This window comes from Chiloscyllium plagiosum, chromosome 5 (assembly GCF_004010195.1).
Source record: "Chiloscyllium plagiosum isolate BGI_BamShark_2017 chromosome 5, ASM401019v2, whole genome shotgun sequence".
Taxonomy (NCBI): Eukaryota; Metazoa; Chordata; class Chondrichthyes; order Orectolobiformes; family Hemiscylliidae; genus Chiloscyllium; species Chiloscyllium plagiosum.
The window spans coordinates 48,305,442-48,324,267 of NC_057714.1; the positions used below are offsets into that span (position 1 = coordinate 48,305,442).

Genomic DNA, 18,826 nt, shown 5'->3' on the forward strand with positions numbered 1-18,826 from the left:
CGCTAGATATCTTGGAGAGTAGTGGATCCCAAGTGCTCTCAGTCTCTTCTTGATGCAGTCATAGGACTTCCTTTTCTGAATCACTGCTGCTGAAATGTCTTGGAAAAACATGATTCTGGAGCCCTCGCACACCAACGCCATTGGATTCTTCTCTTGGGTTCTGGAAGATTTCTGTTTGTCTTTATAATGATGGAACTATACCAAGACAGGGCGAGGGCATTAGTCCATTCCTGGTCTTCATGCCGCGGCGTGGTGGGCTCTTATAATCTTCATCCTTCCCTTTTCAGCCTCCAAACTAAGGAATTCTGGGAGCCACTTCTCAAAACTTTCCACTGGCCTCTCACCTTTTGTCCCCTCCGGCATTCCAGCAACACAAAGGTTCTCTCTTCTGCCCCTGTTCTCAAGGTCATCCACCAAATCCAGCAAACCATCGACCTGCGTTTCCAGAGATTCAATCTGACTCTTGGATGAATCAGCCTCTGCTTTCACCCCTGGCCCGGTACTTGAGCTTGTCAGTCCTTTCCCCAGGTCTTGCAGCATAGCACAAACCGGGGCTAATTTTTCCTTGATTTTTTTTTCCTTCAGTCTCCTTCCCAAGGACCTCACGAGATTTGGCAAGCTTCTCAACCAAGGCCTGGTGTGTAAGCAAGCCTGCCGCCTTAATGGATTGAACCCCGGCCCTGGGCTAACTTCCTCCTTTTTTTGGCATTCTCTTGCAGCAAAAACAAAGGTAAGTAAAATTTTCAGGTTCTGTAGTTTTTTCACTGTTTTTTTTACTCACAGTAACATGGTTGGGATGGCTTCTAGCTCTGTCCTGCCGCTGTTGTGGAACGGAGCCCAGCAAATGCAATCCTCCTAGGTTGCCGCCATCTTGGATTCCCCCATCTCTTGAAGTTTAAGGTGAGAGTATCTTCAATGTGCCCCAAGTGTAAAATAAGTACTGGTAATCTCACTCATTGTCTGTGGTCCTGCCACAAGCTTTGTACGTACGTACTCCTGCTGTGGCAGGAGTAATAGAATTGGTCTTGGGGACCAAAGTTAAGATGGAACTAGTCTCCCTTCTCCTGGGCCTGCTCAGTATACATGGGTAAAAACTTTTTAATATTCTTACTTTTTGTGCGAGGAAAAGCATTTCGATGTGCTGGATGCCTGAGAAACCCCTGGGTCTGTTGGGTTGGCGCAAGCTAATCATGGAACATATTTCCCTGGACTTTCTCACAAATATGGTGCACCAAAAACCTGAAAACTTTTATGAGACGTGGCAGCCATTTTTGGGTTACCTGGAAGCAGTATTGTCTGCCATTTTAATTAGGGCCTTTGTGTAGCCATGATGATTTAGTTTGGCGAACTTGGTGTCCTGAGAGGTAGAATTTCAAATACATGCAGCCGTAATATTGAACGCTCTTGAAGGTCAGGAGCTATTGTTTCGTGGCGCTGACCGGTGTTATTTATTTATTACTTTGACTGATTTGTTTATCTTGTACATGAGTATAGTTTCGTTCTGTTTGTGTTGTTCTTTGTTTTTTTTTATAGAGTCGTGTGGTTGTTTATTATTATAATTTTGTAAAAAAGAAATATTTTCAATAAAAATATTTTAAAAAAGGGCCAACATTCCATTAGCCTTCTGATTATCTGCTGAACCTATGTGCTAGCTTTTTCTGTTTCTTGCACAAGTACCTGCAAATCCCTTTGTGTTGCAGCCTTCTGCAGTTTTTCTTCCATTTAAATTATACTCTTTTCTTTTTTCTTTTGTTCCCACTTCCAAAATGGACAATGTCACAGTTTCCCATGAACATCAGTCATGATATCAGCAGAGCATTTTTTGGAAGTTTTAAGTAATCTTGGAAAATTACTAAGCTTTATTTTCTCCACCACGTCATAAATTAGTGTGTTATCAGATAAGTCAAAGATGATGAATGATAACTGAGTGGTTTATACTAATACTCCATCCTTTCCGCTTAAAATAGTTTGAGCAGAAATTCATAATGGGTATGGCAAAAAATGGGCACTTTTCATTGTTTGCCTATTATCTTTCATATTTAAATCCACTGACTGGAATGGAACTGCATGATTCCTTGCAATTTTTGATGATTTCTGGCTGGGCAACTGACTGGAATTCTCCGAGTGCAACCCTGAGGTTTGCCAAAGATGTAAAGGTTACATTGGGGGTGTGGTGGTGGTATGTTGGTAGTGGCAGTGGATTGGGAAGAGAGACTTTTGTAATATGTATGGTTGCTTAATATTAAGTGCCTGTGTACAGGAGTGAAGAGTGCCATCTTTCTAAATGTTGCCTCGGCATTGTTTGATGAAATAGGGACTAACATTGCTAAAGAGAATAATGAAGAATGTAACGCACATTGTAAGGAGATTAGGAGGGTTGAAGGTAATACAAAAAGATTGTCCGTTAGTGTGAAGAAATTGGAGCCGTTTAAGTACGTAAAGAATTATTTAAAAAGAAGGTAATATCACCCAATGGAAATCTCATTCTGGAGGAAAATAAATACTGAAGGTGCTTAAAATCTACTTTGCATTTTTATAGGATGATGGGAAGAGGAAGGTTGGCGTTCTTAGGAGGAATTAGAACAATTGTTGAAATAACTGTCAGAAAGAAATTGGTTCTGAACAAAAAAGGGGACTTGAGATAGATGATTCACCCGGCCTCGGTGTATTGTTGAAGAAGGTCAGAGAGGAAATAGCAAAGACTTTGACCACATATTTTCAGTTCAACTTAAATATGCAAATTGTAGAACTGAAGGGTATTTATTCTAATGCCTCGGCTCATGACGGGGAAAGTGAAACTGGGTATAGACTATATAGTGCAGACCTGGGCAATGGCACCATAAGCAAACCCACAATAATTATCATCTGTATGTCTTTCAATCTTGTGCTAATTTGCGGCTTGACTGTTCTTAGATATCCATTCAGCATGTGTGTCTTCTTTCTGATAGACGTTTAACTAATTCCACCTTGTATCCATGCTGACCTGTGACACTATTTAATGTATGTGGTAGGAGCTCATTGGCTGACACTGTGATTCCCTATGGTAGTTTGGGAGGTCAAGAAGTCAGAATAGCTGCGAAAACAATTCACTTTATATTATTAGTACTTTTCATATTGTCAGGGTACTCCAGAGTGCTTCACAGCCAATAAAGTTCTTTTGAAGTATAATCATTGTAATGTAGAGAAACATGGGTTCACATGGTTCTACAAACAGTAATAAACAAAGTGACCACATCATTTTTTAAACATATGGTTTGAAGGAAACCTGTTAATTGAGGCACTAGCAGTATTTCTTTGTCTTTCTTTGAAATATTACCATTGGATCTTCCACCTGAGGTTGCAGAATGAGGCTTCATTTAATGTCGCACTGAAATGACAGCACTTCTGAGAATGCAGCATTTTTTCAGAACTACACGCGTGTCAACCTAGTTTTTTTTATTTAAGTCCTGGATTGGAACTTGTACCCATAACCTCTGACTTGGCGAAGAGAATGGAACTCATATTTCCTATATGACAGAAATGACTACACTTTAAAAGTACTCCATTGTCTTTGAAATGCTTTGGGGTTTTCAGAATGTGTGAATGGTATTATATCCTGTAAATGTAAGTTTTTTTTCATTGCATAGATCTGTAACTCAGTGAGTTGGCCCACTTCTAGAGCTAGATACTCCCATGGTATTTGCCAGGTAGATGTGACAGAGCTATTATAACTTTTGATAAAGCAGTGCAGGCAATTTTTCTGTGGCTCTTTCAATCCATGAAAGAATGCAAGACGAAATGCTGGAAATATTCAGCTGGTTAGGTAGCAGCTGTGAAGTAGAAACAATTAACATTTTAAGTCAATGACCTGTCATCTTGCACCAATTCAATTCTTAAATATTGTATAGTACTTCAGAATCAAACACTATTAATAACTTTGATTTTATTTATCATCAACCTTTGATGTAACGTACTCCCAATGAAGTCTGTGTTGTAGGAACTGTCTTTTAAAGCTCTTCCTATTCTGCTGAAGTCTTAGAATTGTTTCAGTTACAGTCAACTTCCTGATAAATTAATGGTCAATGTTTGGATAATTTAGCTTGTGCACAAACTGTATGCAATTTTAAGTATATAAAAAAATTGATGTCAAAACAAGAACCAAAAAACCCTTCCCCCTCATCTAACCTAAAATATCCAAGATGGCTTACAAGATCATCAGATTTCTGTGTAAGTTAAATTTTCTTTTTGTTGACATTAACATATCCTTCTGTTGCTATTTGCTAATAACAGTATACTTCAGAGGGTAGAACAAGTGTCCTCAGGGCTTTTACAATATGTATAATGATCTCCACGACTAGAATTATTTGCAAGGATTTCTTGGAAGAGAATATGTTGATATTTGCAGGGACTGGCTCTCACACAGAAAACACTGATTTACCTTTTTTTTAATATTGTGAACCAGTAACCATGTAGTGCAAGTAGAATGCAGTAGTTGTTTTGAGCAGGTTTATTCTTCTGTAATGTTTGTACAGTAACAGTAATGCTATAATTAATGTGTTTATACATTGAGACTGTGACACTGGCAATAATGCCAGAGTAAAATCATACTTTTATTGCCACAATCCTGTGCTGTATTTTATCTTCTTTATTACTTTCTTACTTTAATCCAGTTTTTTTAAAAAGAATGTCGTATGTACAGTGATTACACTATTATAGTGCATTGCTTACTGTTCTATTCTCAGGTCTGAATTTTGCTCATTAGTTAAATTTGCCATCACTTCCAGCAATGTTCAACCAGTTGATTAAGTTGACAGTCAGACACCGAAGTTTGTTTTCCCTAGCTTAATTTCTGATCTTTTGTTTTTACGATGCTACTTTACACATATCTTCAGTCGCCTGTCCTAATAGCCCTCTGTCACTTTTTGATCTGTTCCTGTTCTTGCCCTTTTACAATACACCTTGCTCAGCTTAGTGCTGGGATCCAACAAAGCTTGGTGATGTAACTTGTAACTTCTAATTTCTTGTTTCAGTCAAAATTGTATTCAGAACTTTAAAAAATGGATTTTAATTGGATTTTAGAAGGTTGGAACCGGTGTCTCTTTGTCTAATTAGGTGTCCAATTCTTTTAATGCAGAATTTAAAACAAGTGAACTATATCAACTGCTTCTTAGGGGTGTCAGTATACAAGGTGGAAATATCTGTAATTTACCATGAAGTGCCACTAAATTAGTGTTCTCACTCAAGCATCTACAGTGGTAACATTGACAATAGCGGTAATAGTAGTACCTTTACCCCCCCCAATAAAAGATTGTGGATTTTAATGGGGCTAAAGGTGGACAGGTCTCCTGGCCCTGATGGAAGGCATCTCAAGGTATTAAAAGAGATGGCGGGGGAAATAGCAAAAGCACTCGTAACTGACCAAAATTCACTGGATTCTGGGATGGTTCTGGCAGAATGGAAAACAGCAAATGTGATGCCATTGTTTAAAAAAGGAGGGGGGCAAAAGGTGAGTAACTATAGGCCTGTTAGCTTAACTTCTGTCATGGGGAAAATGCTTGAATCTAACCAAAGTGTGCAGAGGACACTGAAAGTCTGTAGAGGGATATAGATAGGTTATGTGAGTGGGCAAGGGTCTGGCAGATGGAGTACAATGTTGAGAAATATGGAGTCATCCATTTTGGTAGAAATAACAGCAAAATAGACTATTATTTAAATGGTGAAAAATTGCAGCATGCTACTGTGCAGAGGAATCTGGGTGTTCTTGTGCATGAATCACAGAAAGTTGGTTTGCAGGTGCAGCAGGTAATTAAGAAGGAAAATATTGTCCTTCATTGCTAGAGGGATGGAGTTTATAAACTGTATTGTGCGCAGTTTTGGTCTCCTTACTTGCGAAAGGATGTACTGACACTGGAGTGGGTGCATAGGCGGTTCACTAGGTTGATGCCAGAGCTGAGAGGGTTGGCTTATGAGGAGAGATTGAGTAGACTGGGACTACATTCGGTTGAATTTCGAAGAATGAAGGGGATATTATAGAAACATAAAATCATGAAGGAAATAGATAAGATAGAAACAAGGAGATTGTTTCCACCACTGATGGGTGAAAATATAAGCATGGGGCATAGCTTCAAACTGAGGGGAAGCAGATTTAGGACTGAGTTAAAGAGGAACCTCTTCACCCAAAGAGTTGGCAATCTGTGGAATTTTTGTGAGGTTACCACGGTGAGGCAAAGAAAGATTTTTGACCAGTAAAGGAATTGAGGGTTATGCTAAGCAGCTGAGTAAGTGTAGTCCACGAAAAGATCAGCCATGATCTTGTTGAATGGGGCAGCAGGCTTAGGGGGCCAGTTGGCCTATTCCTGCTCCTATTTCTTCTGTGCTTACGTAGCTTGAGGAGTTAGCATACATAAGCGGATGTTCGAATGAGTAATTGAGAAAATGCTACACTGCATAAGACACTACCTTTTAGCTGAGCTGGTCGATCCTCTTGAGGCCAATGAGCAGAAATTGTAATTCAAGGTTTGTGTAAAGATTTATAACTTGGGTGCCGTTTGTCATGGTAGTGGTTATGTTTGCCGAGTTGGGAAGTTGATTTGCAGACGTTTTGACCCCTGTCTGGGTGGCATCTTCAGTGCTTTTGAGCCTCCTGTGAAGCACTGCTGTAATGTGTCTTCTGAAATTTATTTGGTTCTGTTTCTGCTGCTTCTGGTTGCCAGTTCTGGTTGTGCTTTGTAGTGGCTGGCATATCCCATTGTGTGCAAGACTAATGTAATTTACAGGATTCTATGCAAAGACTGCACGAAATACTATATAGGGCAAACAGCAGGCAACTAGCAATCTGCTCCCATGAACACCAACTAGCCACTAAACGCCACAACCAGCTGTCCCTCGTAGCCATACGCACACATGATAAGGACCACAAATTCGATTGCGACGGCACAATGATCATAGGACAAGCTAAACAGTGGACAGCCAGAGAATGTCTAGAAGCATGGCACTCGGCCACGGGCACCATCAACAAGGACATTGATCTAGACCCAATATATCAGCCACTACAACGAACAACCAGAAGCAGCAGAAATGGAATCAAATAAATTTCAGAAGACACAGTACAGCAGCACTTCACAGGAGGCTCCAAAGCACTGAAGATATCACCTAGACAGGGGACAAAACATCTGCAAATCAACTTCCCAGCTCGGCGAACATACCACAACCATGACAAGAAATTGTAGTTTCCAACATCCCACTCCCTTTCTGTGTGAGCTCCTCCTCCCTTACATACACCAGCTGCGGGAAGTTGCAGTTGGATTATTGCCAATCCCACTCAGCTTCAGGGACACCCATCTCTGGCATGCCTCCTTCCAATGATTGGTGTTTGTTCAGCTGGCAGAGCAAGAAATTATGGAGCATTTGTTCTTGTGCCTTTTGCCCAGGGCCAGCAGGTCACCTGCAGCATGTGTAAGCAGGCACTGCCCATCTTTCCAGGGTCATCAAGACAACTAAGGTGCTCAAACTTTAATTAAATAACTGTTTGAGGAATCTTAAAATCATGGTGCGTTAAAGATTTAGGACATTGTGTTGTTGTCATGGTGCTAATTGTGGAAGAGAAGGAAGTTTTTCAGGTATTGGAGCTAGGATTCCTCCTTTAATCACCAATAATAAATTATATTAACGAGTGACTCATTTTATTGCTGCCTGTAATATCTTGCTGTAGCTATAATATTACTATGCTTTCTGGGGACATGATGGGGATTCCATTTTCTGTGTAGGCTCAAGTTTTTTTTCGTCTGCACTAAGATTGCTGGAGGAGGCTAAGATCCAAACTTGTGATCCAAACTCATTGATGTGCATGCCATATGGAAGGAAGAAAAAATGATATTTAGTAAATCTACTTCTCATATTGATGAGCAGTATTTAATCAACACAAGGCAAGGGGCCTAAACCATAAGGACCAGTGGCAAGAAATGTAAAAATTGAAAGAGGAAGCTTATTGTACACGTTAAAAGATGATAAAGCAGGTTTTTGTTTAATTCATTCATGAGATGTGTGTGTCACTGGCTGGCTAGCATTTATTGCCTATGTCTAGTTGCCCTTGAGAAGGTGGTGGTGAGGAACTTTCTTGAACCGCTGCAGTCCATTTGTAGGTAACCCCACAATGTCATTAAGGAGGGAGTTACAGGATATTTACTCAGTGGCACTGAAAGAACAACAATATATTTCCAAGTCAGGATGGTGTGAAACTTGGAAATGATCTAGCCAATGGTGGTGTTCTCATGTACTGTTGCATCAAGATGGCCAATTACTTGAGGATCATGAGCATCATGAACTCCTTTGTGAGTGACAGTTTAATATACACGCTGAGTGGTTTTCTATTTGGATGTTAATCACTGTCCCAGAACTCCGTCGGGAATACAGATTCTTTTGTGCCTTCAGGTCAGCATAGTAGCTCAGTGGTAAGCACAGCTGCCTCACAGCGCCAGGGACCTGGGTTCGATTCTAGCCACTGGCGACTGTCTGTATGGAGTTTGCACATTCTCTCCATGTCTGCGGTTTCCTCTGGGTGCTCCGGTTTCCCCTCTCAATCCAAAGATGTGCTGGTTAGGTGAATTGGCCGTGCTAAATTGCCCGTAGTGTTCAGTAATGTGTAGGTTAGGCGCAATAGTCAAGGATAAATACAGAGTAATGGGTTTGGGTGGGAGATTCTTCAGAGGGTTGGTGTGGACTTGTTGGGCTGAAGGGCCTGTTTTCACTCTGTAGAGCTTCTAAGATTCTAAGTTTGGGGTAGATAAACCAGAAATGTTATCCTGGAAAGGACAACGGCTGCTGTCAAGGGCATATACTCCAAATAAAATTCCACACTCTATGAAAATAATTTTAAAATGTTCATTAGTGTACACTCTTGTTAGAAGTAATAAAAAAACACTCTGCTCAATAGCTCTTTCTCAGCTGACACAGGCAGTTGAAATCAAATCAGAAAGTGCTGGAGAAACTCAGCAGATCTGGCAGCATCTCTTGAGAGAGAAATAATGTTTCAAAACTAATATGTCTAAGATTCAGAACTGAATGGGGCTCCCATCAGCCCTTTTCACTTCCAAAGAAGAGTCATCTTGAACATTAAATTTGTTACTCTCTCTACAGATGCTGCTAGACCTGCTGACTTTCTCCAGCATTGTCTGTTTTTATTTCAGATTTCCAGTATCCACACTAAAGAACAAAGAATAGTACAGCACAGCAACAAGCCCTTCAGCTTTCCAAGACTGCATTGACATGTGATGCCTTTCTCAACTACAAAATTTTTGGCTGTACGTAGTCCGGATCTCACTATTCCCTGCCTATACATATATCTATTACGATGCCTTTTAAACATTGCTGTTGTATCCACTTTGCTTCTATTTCACATAATAAGCTGAATGATCTCCTTTTATGCCATAAATATTTCCATGTTTCAGTGCATCAGATTTAGTCAGAAGTGAAGTAAGTCTAACGTTGGAATTATCAAATGGAACCAGACACACACTTGGTAAATTTTATTTTTGTTTTAGTTCTGCTTTGGAACAGAGTTGTCGGTGTTCCCTTAAAAAGTTTTAAGTTTTCATAACCAGTCGTGGAAACGTATCTGCTGAAAATTACTCATCATTTTTCAACTGCATGTAGGTTCAGATGCTTTTGCAACTACTGTATTTGTAAGGTAAGAACATATATCTCTGCAATTAACCTTAGGTAGTACAGCATTTGATACTACTACTTTTTAATTACTCGTAATATGGAGAGACACACAAATATTAAGAATTGGATTCTGTTCACACTTTCTAATCATCTATATTAAAAACAGTAATGTGTAAGTTTTGAGTTAGAGATGTTACCTTTTTAATTAGGGTCCTCTCCATAACATTGCAAAAATACTTTCAGACATAGTCCAAACAGCATGTCCAATGTGTCATAGTCACAAATGAAATCCAGTGTGACTGTGACAAAGGGAAACTTTCCCTCGCTTTTCTTGGCCTGGCTGAAGTTTTTGACAGGGCTAATCACACCATCCCCCTCAAATGCCACTGGCATCCAGGTGGGTGGGACAGCACTCACTGGTGTCTTTTCATATACCTGTTTGTAGCTGGGGCATGATCTTCCTACTCCTGCACCACTAAATTCAATGACTCTCAAGAATCTGTCTCCTCTTTCTGATCTGCATGATGCCATTTGGTAACAGAAACTTCCACATATGTGCTGGTCACCCCCAGCTTGACTTCTCCACTGTCTGTCTCAATGCTTCTCTTGTCCCTAAAGTGTCAGTATGATTGTCAGTTTTCCCCAAGTAAATATCAGGAAGGTGGAAGTTATTGTTTTCTGTCCCCTCCTCCAAGAAATTATATTCCCTTGCCATTGACTCCATTCATCCACCCCCCAAAAAATCAGTTTCCTTGTTTTTGAGTCCATTCCTCTCCCATATAACTGTCTGAGGCTTGAATCAGACTGTGCACAATCTTGATGACATATTTGACTGAGATAAAGCTACCTGCTTTATCATCACTAAATGATTGTTTTCACTTTGGGGACATCACCTAACTCCACCATTCCCTCAGCTTATCCAGTGAAACACACTTTCATGCATGCCTTTGTTACCGTTCGACTTGACTATTTAAATCTCCTGACTGTCTTCCACTGTCCTTAAACCCGAGGTTGTCTAAAACTCCTGTTTGTTCTGAATTGCAGCCAATCTGATTCATCTGTCACTCTGGACATGTTGATCAGTCCCAAATAAACAATGCCTTGATTTTAAAATTTTGTTTCAAATCACTTAATGGCACTGCCCCTCCCTACTGGTCTAACCTCCTCCAGCCTTATCTCAAACCACAGTTTGAGTCATTTCTCCATTGAAAGCCTTGCCACTTCCTCTGTAAACCTCCCTGCTTTTCCTTCCTTAAGGCAATCCTTCAAACTTACTCTTTGATCAAACTTCTGGTGAACAGTTCTTAGTATCTTTGGTGTCAGATTTTGTTTGGTAATGCTCCTGAGAAGTGTCTCGGGGCATTTTACTACCTTAAGGACATTCAATAATGACATTATTGTGTCATAACGGACAGCTCCAACGTTTGTTGCATCTCAGTTGCAAGATGCCTGTTTGAACGTGGGTTTTACGGGTGCTGTGTTATCACACGGAGTGAACCGTGTAGCATTTGGATTTCATTTTTCTACCAGCATATCACATGCCCCGGTAACAAAGTAAATAAATGATAATATATCAGTGTTTTATCTTAACAATTTTGGGGCAGGTCGATTAGATCTGTGTATCATGCTGGAAGCATGCTAATGGTGGCTGATTTGACACCAACTTTCAATAAAGTTGTGGCTTATTTTGCTGAGGTTTTTACAGCATGTAATAATATTGCAGATAATATTTAATACTGTATAACTTGTGGCCTTGCTACTTTGTTTTTTATTTGTTTTCTGTTTTTAAGACTTTCTGAAACTACAGTATTAGTAGCCTGTATTAGTAGCCTGTATTAACTGCTGCTCAAGTAAAACTGGAGCACCCTCTCAAAGAAGCTTTAATTACAAGCTGCATGGACTTGTGAATTTGAACGGTTGCGTGGTGTGTTGTACATGGAAACTACTACTCATGGTGAGCAGTGTAATGAGTCAAGGATGACACAACCATACTGGCATGGTATGGAATTAAAACTGCATCGTGTCAAGGGAGGATATCTGTTTAAAATTAGATGCATTAATGCAGAGCTATTTAATGGTCCACCTTCAAAAGCTGTTGATCTTTTTACTGATGTGTTCAAGGTTATTTCGTACTCTGAATTTGGAGTGATATTGCAACAAATTCTGTAAATCACAACAATAAAAATGATAGCAAACAAGGCGCGTCACTATATTTATCTCCAGTAAGACCTTGTGCTAGACTCCTCCTCCCCCATCCAAAGAGTGTTACATCATTGGGTAAAGCTTCTGTCACATGATCAGAAGTGGATGTTGGTTAATGATTGCACAATATTCAGTATGGTTTTCTATGTCTCAGATACTGCAAAGAGAGACAAAAAAACGTGCAGATGCTGGAATCCAAAGTGGACAGGCAGGAGGCTGGAAGAACACAGCAAGCCAGGCAGCATCAGGAGGTGGAGAAGTTGATGTTTCTGTTGTTGCCCTTTCTTTAGGACTGGGGGTGGGTATAGAGGGAGCTGCAGATAAAGAGAGTGGCGGGGAAGGGTGATGAAGTGGGAATAGGTGAAGACAGGTAGAGGGTGTGACCTGGTTGATCAATGAATCTGGTAGGTGGCAGGGAGGAAGAGGGGCTAGGAATAGAGTTTGGGGATGGGAGGGAAGTTATTTGCGATTGGAGAACTCAATGATGAGTCCTCCAGGCCGTAGGTTGTCCAGGCGGAAGATGAGGTTTTGTTCCTCCCAGTTTGCAGTCTGATTCACTGTGGCAATGGAAGAGGCCAAGAATGGTCATGTCAGAAAGGGAGTGGGAAAAGGGAATTAAAATGGGTGGTGACTGAAAGGCCCCTGTGGGCCCAGCTGAGATGCTCGGTGAACCTTCCCTAATGTAGAGAAGACCACATTGGGAGCACCTGATGCAGTAAACTAGGTTGGAAGAGAGGCAGGTGAACCTCTGTCTCTTCAGCAGCCAATGTCCATATACCGCAAATCCAGGACAGCATTCAGGTCTGGTTTGAAAAAGTAACAAGTAATGTTTGTACTACACAAGTGCCAAGGCACTGACCATTTCCAACAAGAGAGAATCTAACCATCTCCCTTGACAGTCAATGTTATTATCATTGTTGAGTCCCCCACTGTCAACTTCTGGGGTCAGTATATATCAGTACCAGATGTTGAACTGGACCAGCCATATGTGAATAGGAGCAAAGGTAGACCATTTGGCCCCTCATGCCTGCCTTACCACTCACTGAGATCGAGAGTTATGTTTGTGGTTTGAATTCCACATTCCCACTAAATCTTGATTCACCTCCTTAACAAGAATTTATCTATCTTAACAATATTCAATAATCCTACCTCCTCCACCTTCTGAGGCAGGGTGTTCCAAAGTTGCATTGTTCCACTGAAGAAAAAACCCATCTTTGTACTGAAAGGACAAGTGCCCCCTAATATTTGAATGGTGTCCCCTCATTCTGGACTGACTGAAGTGTAAGATCCTTACTTTTATGTTTAATATTTTTTTGTAACGAGGGATCGTATTCTCTTAGCATTCTTGATTAACTACTGCCGCTGCATATTAACCTTTTGTGACTCGTGCACCAGAATACCTAAATCTCTCTGCACCTTGGAATTCTGTAGTCATTCTCCATTTAAATATTCTTCCTGCAAAAGTGAACATCTTCATACTTGCCTACATGATACTCCATCTACTAGATTTATGCTCACTCACTCAGTGTAGCTTTATCTGGCTACCATTTCCTTATGTCTTCTTCACAACATCTTTTCATACTATCTGGTATTGTCTATGAGTTTAGCTACTATGCCTTCACTTCAATCATCTATGCCTTCGCTTCCTTCATCTACGTCATGAGTGTTTTAAGTATATAAATACTGTAGCTATAACAGCAGGTCATAGAATGGGGACTGCTAGGTGAGTAATTCATGTCCTGGCTCCTCAAATAGTGTCTACCGCCTAAAGGGGACAAGTTGGTAAGGTGGTGAGGACTGCTGCTTCACAGCACTAGGGATACTGATTTGCTTCCAGCCTCAGCTGACTGTCTATGTTGAGCTTGCATGTTCTCCCTGTGTCTGTATGGGTTAGTGTTGGGTACTCTGGTTTCCTCCCACAGTCCAAAGATATGCAGGTTAGGTGGATTGGCCATGCTAAATTGCCCTGTAGTGTCCAGAGATGTGCAGGTTAGGTAAATGAGGGTTGTTGGGATAGGGTGGAATGTTGGGATGGGGTCAATGCAGATTTGATGGGTTGAATGGCCTTGATCTGCACTGTAGGGATTCTATGATTGTAAGTCAGGAACATGATACCTGGTTAAATGAGTCTTAGCAACAATACTCAAGTAGCTCAACACAATCCAGAACAAAATCTATCACTTGATTGGCTCTGCATCCACTATACTCTCTCCCTTTACCACAGATGCAAAGTGGCAGCCAGGTCCCAGCTACAAGATGTGTGGAAGTAACTCACCTAAGCTTCTTCAATAGCACCTTCCAAACCCATGACTTCTGCCACCTAGAAGGACAAAGGAAACAGATGGGACAGTCACTATCTGCAAGTTCCTTTCCAAACCACACTCGATTGTGACCGGAGTCATATTATTGTTCCTTCACTTTCATTGCTGCAAAATCATGGAACTCACAAACACCACTGTAGGTGTTCCTGCACCAGATAGATAGTAACATTTCAAGAAGACAGCTAGCTACCAGCTTCTCAGGAGCAATTGGGATTTGTCAGTGACCCCACTTTCCACGAATGAATAAGAATTATTGCTGTACCACTGAGTAAATGCACATAACAAAATCTATTTTTAAGGTGACACTTGAGAATGTGAAATGGTTGGACCGTTGATAGAATTCCCATAACAAAAATATAACAAATAGGCACAGGGATTGTTATTCATCCCCAGCAGCCTGCTTCACCATTTGATAAGATCATGGCAGTTCTGATTTGTGATTTCAATACCAATTTTTGTATTTCCCCATAATTCGATTCCCTGGTCAATTATAATGCAGCTTTGAATATATTCCATGATTCAGCTCTCACTGTTCTCTGAGAAAGACTTGTTCTTTTTTGCATACATGGATTTACTGATCATTTCCTACTTTATATCTCCCATTCTGCAACACATTCCTGATTTTGTGTTTCATTTCTATACCACTGGAATTCAGCTGTTTGTAAGTTTTCCAAGTGGTACTGTGCAAATCCTTGATAAATGAATAATGCCAATCAAAGCCTTGTACAATTTCTACTATTGAATGCTTTTCACATTTTTAATGAAGAGTATTTTTTTAAAAAGTTTTTAATTTGAAATGTTTTTTGTTTCAATGGAATGAGTACATTTAAACAAATTCTAGAAACATTCTCCCAAAGAAATAGATGGAATCACCATGTCTCTTTATGTCTGTAAAAAGTAGAAATTGGAAAATTAGAGACAAGGTGCCAGTGTGGACTGGGTTAGGAGAACTGTTGTTCTGAACTTTATATTTCTAATTTATTCCTACATTCTGTAATGTTGGACTTTCTATTTCTTTCTTTTCCTAATTTTTTTTCTGAAGAACTTGTACTGAAGAACTTGTACCTAAAAGAGCACCGCATGTAGCAATTTGTAAACTTTTCACTGTATTCATTTGAGTACTTGACAATACAGTTCATTCAGTTCAATTCAATAATTTTAACATATTTCTCTCCTAAAAGTGTTGGCTCATGTTGAGAAATGAGCGCAGTGGGATTAGTGTCGATAAGTTAGTGCAGACTCGATGGACCAAAGGGCCTCATAGAAGGGATACAGATTCATAAGTGTTTTATATTGTTTAGCGTTCTAGTAATTTTGTTTATTGCTGCTCCTCACTGATTTATGTGTTGCTGAATCTGATGATATTCTCTCGTCACTAAAATTTATTTTTGATGCTTGGCACATATTTTTCAATATACAGTAGTTTTCACTCTTCTGTCTAAATGTCATGTAGTGCTCAATGTGGTTTGTTGTCCTGGATGAGTTAGAGCTTCCCCCAATTCCCCATCAGAAAGGCTGAACCTGTCATTTATATGTATTCAGATTATGCACCCTTGCTTTTGAAATCATCTCCACTTTGACTGAAATATACCATTTGTAATCTTGGTGTCTTGTTTTGACTCTCAACTGAATTTCTAAACCTTCTATGATGTATTTCACCAAAACCATTTTTAAATTTGCAACATTGTTCACCAATGTTTGTGCCTTAGCTACTTGTGTGAAATTCACCCACATACCTGTACTCTAGATACATGTAATAGAGTCATAGAAATGTACAGCATGGAAACAGACCCTTTGGTCCAATCCGTCCATGCCGACCGGATATCTAACCCCGCCTTCAATCCACAACCCGTCATAAGTACTAACTTGTCCAGACCTCTGCAAAATATATCCAATTCTGCATACTCCTGCCTTCTGTTACTCCCATAATTCTCATTCTCGTTTCACAGTGCCCTGTCCCTCATGGGATAGTTGAGGGCCATTGGGAATAGTCTCATGATTAAGGGATGCCATTTTAAGATTGAGTTGAAGAGGAAGTTAGTTATTCTCCCAAAGGGTTGTGAATCCTTGGAATTCGTTGCCTCAGAGTGGTGGCATGGATCTAGTGTGTATTTAAGGCTGATTAGATTAGATTAGATTACTTACAGTGTGGAAACTGGCCCTTTGGCCCAACAAGTCCACACTGACCTGCCGAAGCACAACCCACCCTGACCCATTCCCCTACATTTACCGCATCACCTAACACTACGGGCAATTTAGCATGGCCAATTCACCTAACCTGCACATTTTTGGATTGTAGGAGGAAACCGGAGCACCCGGAGGAAACCCACGCAGACACGGGGAGAATGTGCAAACTCCACACAGAGTCGCCTGAGGCGGGAATTGAACACGGGTCTCTGGCGCTGTGAGGCAGCAGTGCTAACCAGTGTGTCACCGTGCCACCCACTATCTAGATAGTTTCTTGATCAGCAGGGTCAAAGATTATGGGGAAAGGGCTAGAAATTGGATGTGAGGAGTATCCGATCAGATTGCAAAAATGCAGAGCTTGTAGCACTTGAGATATGAGTGCAGTGGGATTAGTGTAGATAGTTAGGCAAAAGTTAGGACTGCAGATGGTGGAAACCAGAGTCTAGATTAGAAAAGCACAGCAGGTCAGGCAGCATCTGAGGAGCAGAAAAATCGACGTTTCGGGCAAAAGCCCTTCATCAGGAATAGAGACAGGGAGCCTCCAGGGTGGAGAGATAAAAGTGTAGATAGTTGCAAACACTGCTGAAGGTCAAACCTTTTCAGAATGTTTAGATACTAACATTTTAAATTTATATGGAGTGAAAACAGCGTAGATTTCAGAAGTGTGCCATGGAAGAGGTCAATTTATAGTTTTGCACGTTGCATTCTATTTACTATGCAAGATTTTTTTGTCATATTTTGGACCATAGGATGTGGGATCAGAAGTAGAGCATTTGTCCCATCAAGTATGCTCTGTCATTTTAATGAGCTTGGTGCTGATCTGGTTATCTTAAACTCCACTATACCATCTTCTCCCATAACCATTGATTCCCTTACTGAAGAGAAATTGGTCTGTTTAAGCCTTGCATTTACTTAATGACACAGCATTTACAGCTCTGTGCTAAGGAATTCCACAGATTCAATTACCCTCTGAGAGAAGAAAATTCTTCTCAATTTGTCTGAAATGTGAGCCTGCCTATTCTAAGATTATGCCTCTCTGGTCCTAGACTTTTTGCAAAGAGAAACACCCTCTCAGCATCTATTCTTTCAAGCCCCCTGAGAACCTTATGTTTCAATAAGGTTGCCTTTCATGCTTCTAAATTCCAGTGAGTACTGTCCAAACCTACTGAATCTCTCAGGAAGATCCCTCAGTAATATGGATAAATGCGGGTTTATCTGTTTTTGCAGAAAAATAAAAAGGCAAATCATTACTTAATTGGGAAACAGATTAAGTGTGCATCTCTGCTGAGGGATTTGGGTGTCCTTGTGCATGATTTGCAGAAAGTGGTATGCAGGTGCGACATAAACTAAGGAAGGCAAATGGAATTTTGGCATTTATTGCAAAAAGGTTGGATTATAAAAGTAAAGAAGTATTGTTACAGTTATACAAGTGTTGGTGAGACCACAACTGGAGTATGTGTCCAGTTTTGGTCTCCAATCTTGAAGGAAGGACGTAGTGGCACTGGAAGCAGTTCAGACAAGGTTCACAAGTTTGATTCCAGGAATAAAAAGGCTGTGATGCTAGGAGTGGTTGAAAAGTTTAGGCCTGGACTTGCTGGAATTCAGAAGAATTGAGGGGGTGGGGAAAGGTGGGATCTGATTGAGGTATATAAAATGCTGAAGGGGATTGATAAAGTGGGTGTTGAACAAATGTCCTCCCTAGCGGAACAGTCTCGAACAAGAGATCATAGATATAGAGTGAGAGGCGGTAGGCTCAAAGATAAGGAGAAACTACTTCTCTTCGAGAGTTGTGAACCTGTGGAACGTTCTGCCCTAGAGTGCAGTGGGTGCAGAATCAATAACAGTTTCAGAAAGAAACACAATCAGTTCTGCATAACGCGTGTTTCTTCACTGTGACTTGGTTTTAATGTGATTGAAGAATTTAGACTGTTATTTGTGAAATGTGAACTTGCTTACCTATATTGACTAGAATGCAATTCCAGCCCCATTAGTTTAAATGATGTGGCTATTGCACAATTTTCTTGTTATGTGAGATCGCACAAGAACGGAACTATCACATTATATCAGAACCGACTGTAGATATGTTTCTGAAAAGTGGATAAAGGGCAGTGGGAAACGGGTAGAAAATTGGAGTAGAGACCAGGATAAGATCGGCCATGATCATATTAAGTAGTGGAGTGAGCTTGAAGGGCTGAATTGCATACACCCACTCCTAGTTCCTATGTTCCTTCATACCCAGTATTGATCTAGTCAACCTTCCCTGGATTGCCTCCAGTTGCAGTGCATCTTTACTTTGAAAAGGGAACCAAAATTGTTTATGGTATTGCAGGTGTGGTATGACTAATGCTTTGTAGAGGTTTAGCAATATCTCCCAATATTTATACTCCGTTAACTTTGAAAGAAAGGACCAACATTTCATTAGCTTTCCCTATTACCTACTGAGAAGGTGCAAAACCTGACCTACTCTTGAGAAA

At 40.4% G+C, this 18,826-nt stretch overlaps 1 protein-coding gene and 1 long non-coding RNA gene across 3 annotated transcripts in view; one reads left to right on the forward strand and one right to left on the reverse strand.

The window, feature by feature from the left end:
• stx17 (syntaxin 17) overlaps positions 1 to 18,826 on the reverse strand; it is a 114,895-nt gene that overhangs the window by 29,420 nt on the left and 66,649 nt on the right. The gene's annotated exons all lie outside the window — the stretch shown is intronic.
• Positions 34 to 11,274, forward strand: LOC122549872. Its single transcript, XR_006311688.1, has 3 exons — positions 34 to 730; positions 9,165 to 9,278; positions 9,519 to 11,274. It is a non-coding gene; the product is annotated as an uncharacterized LOC122549872 (long non-coding RNA).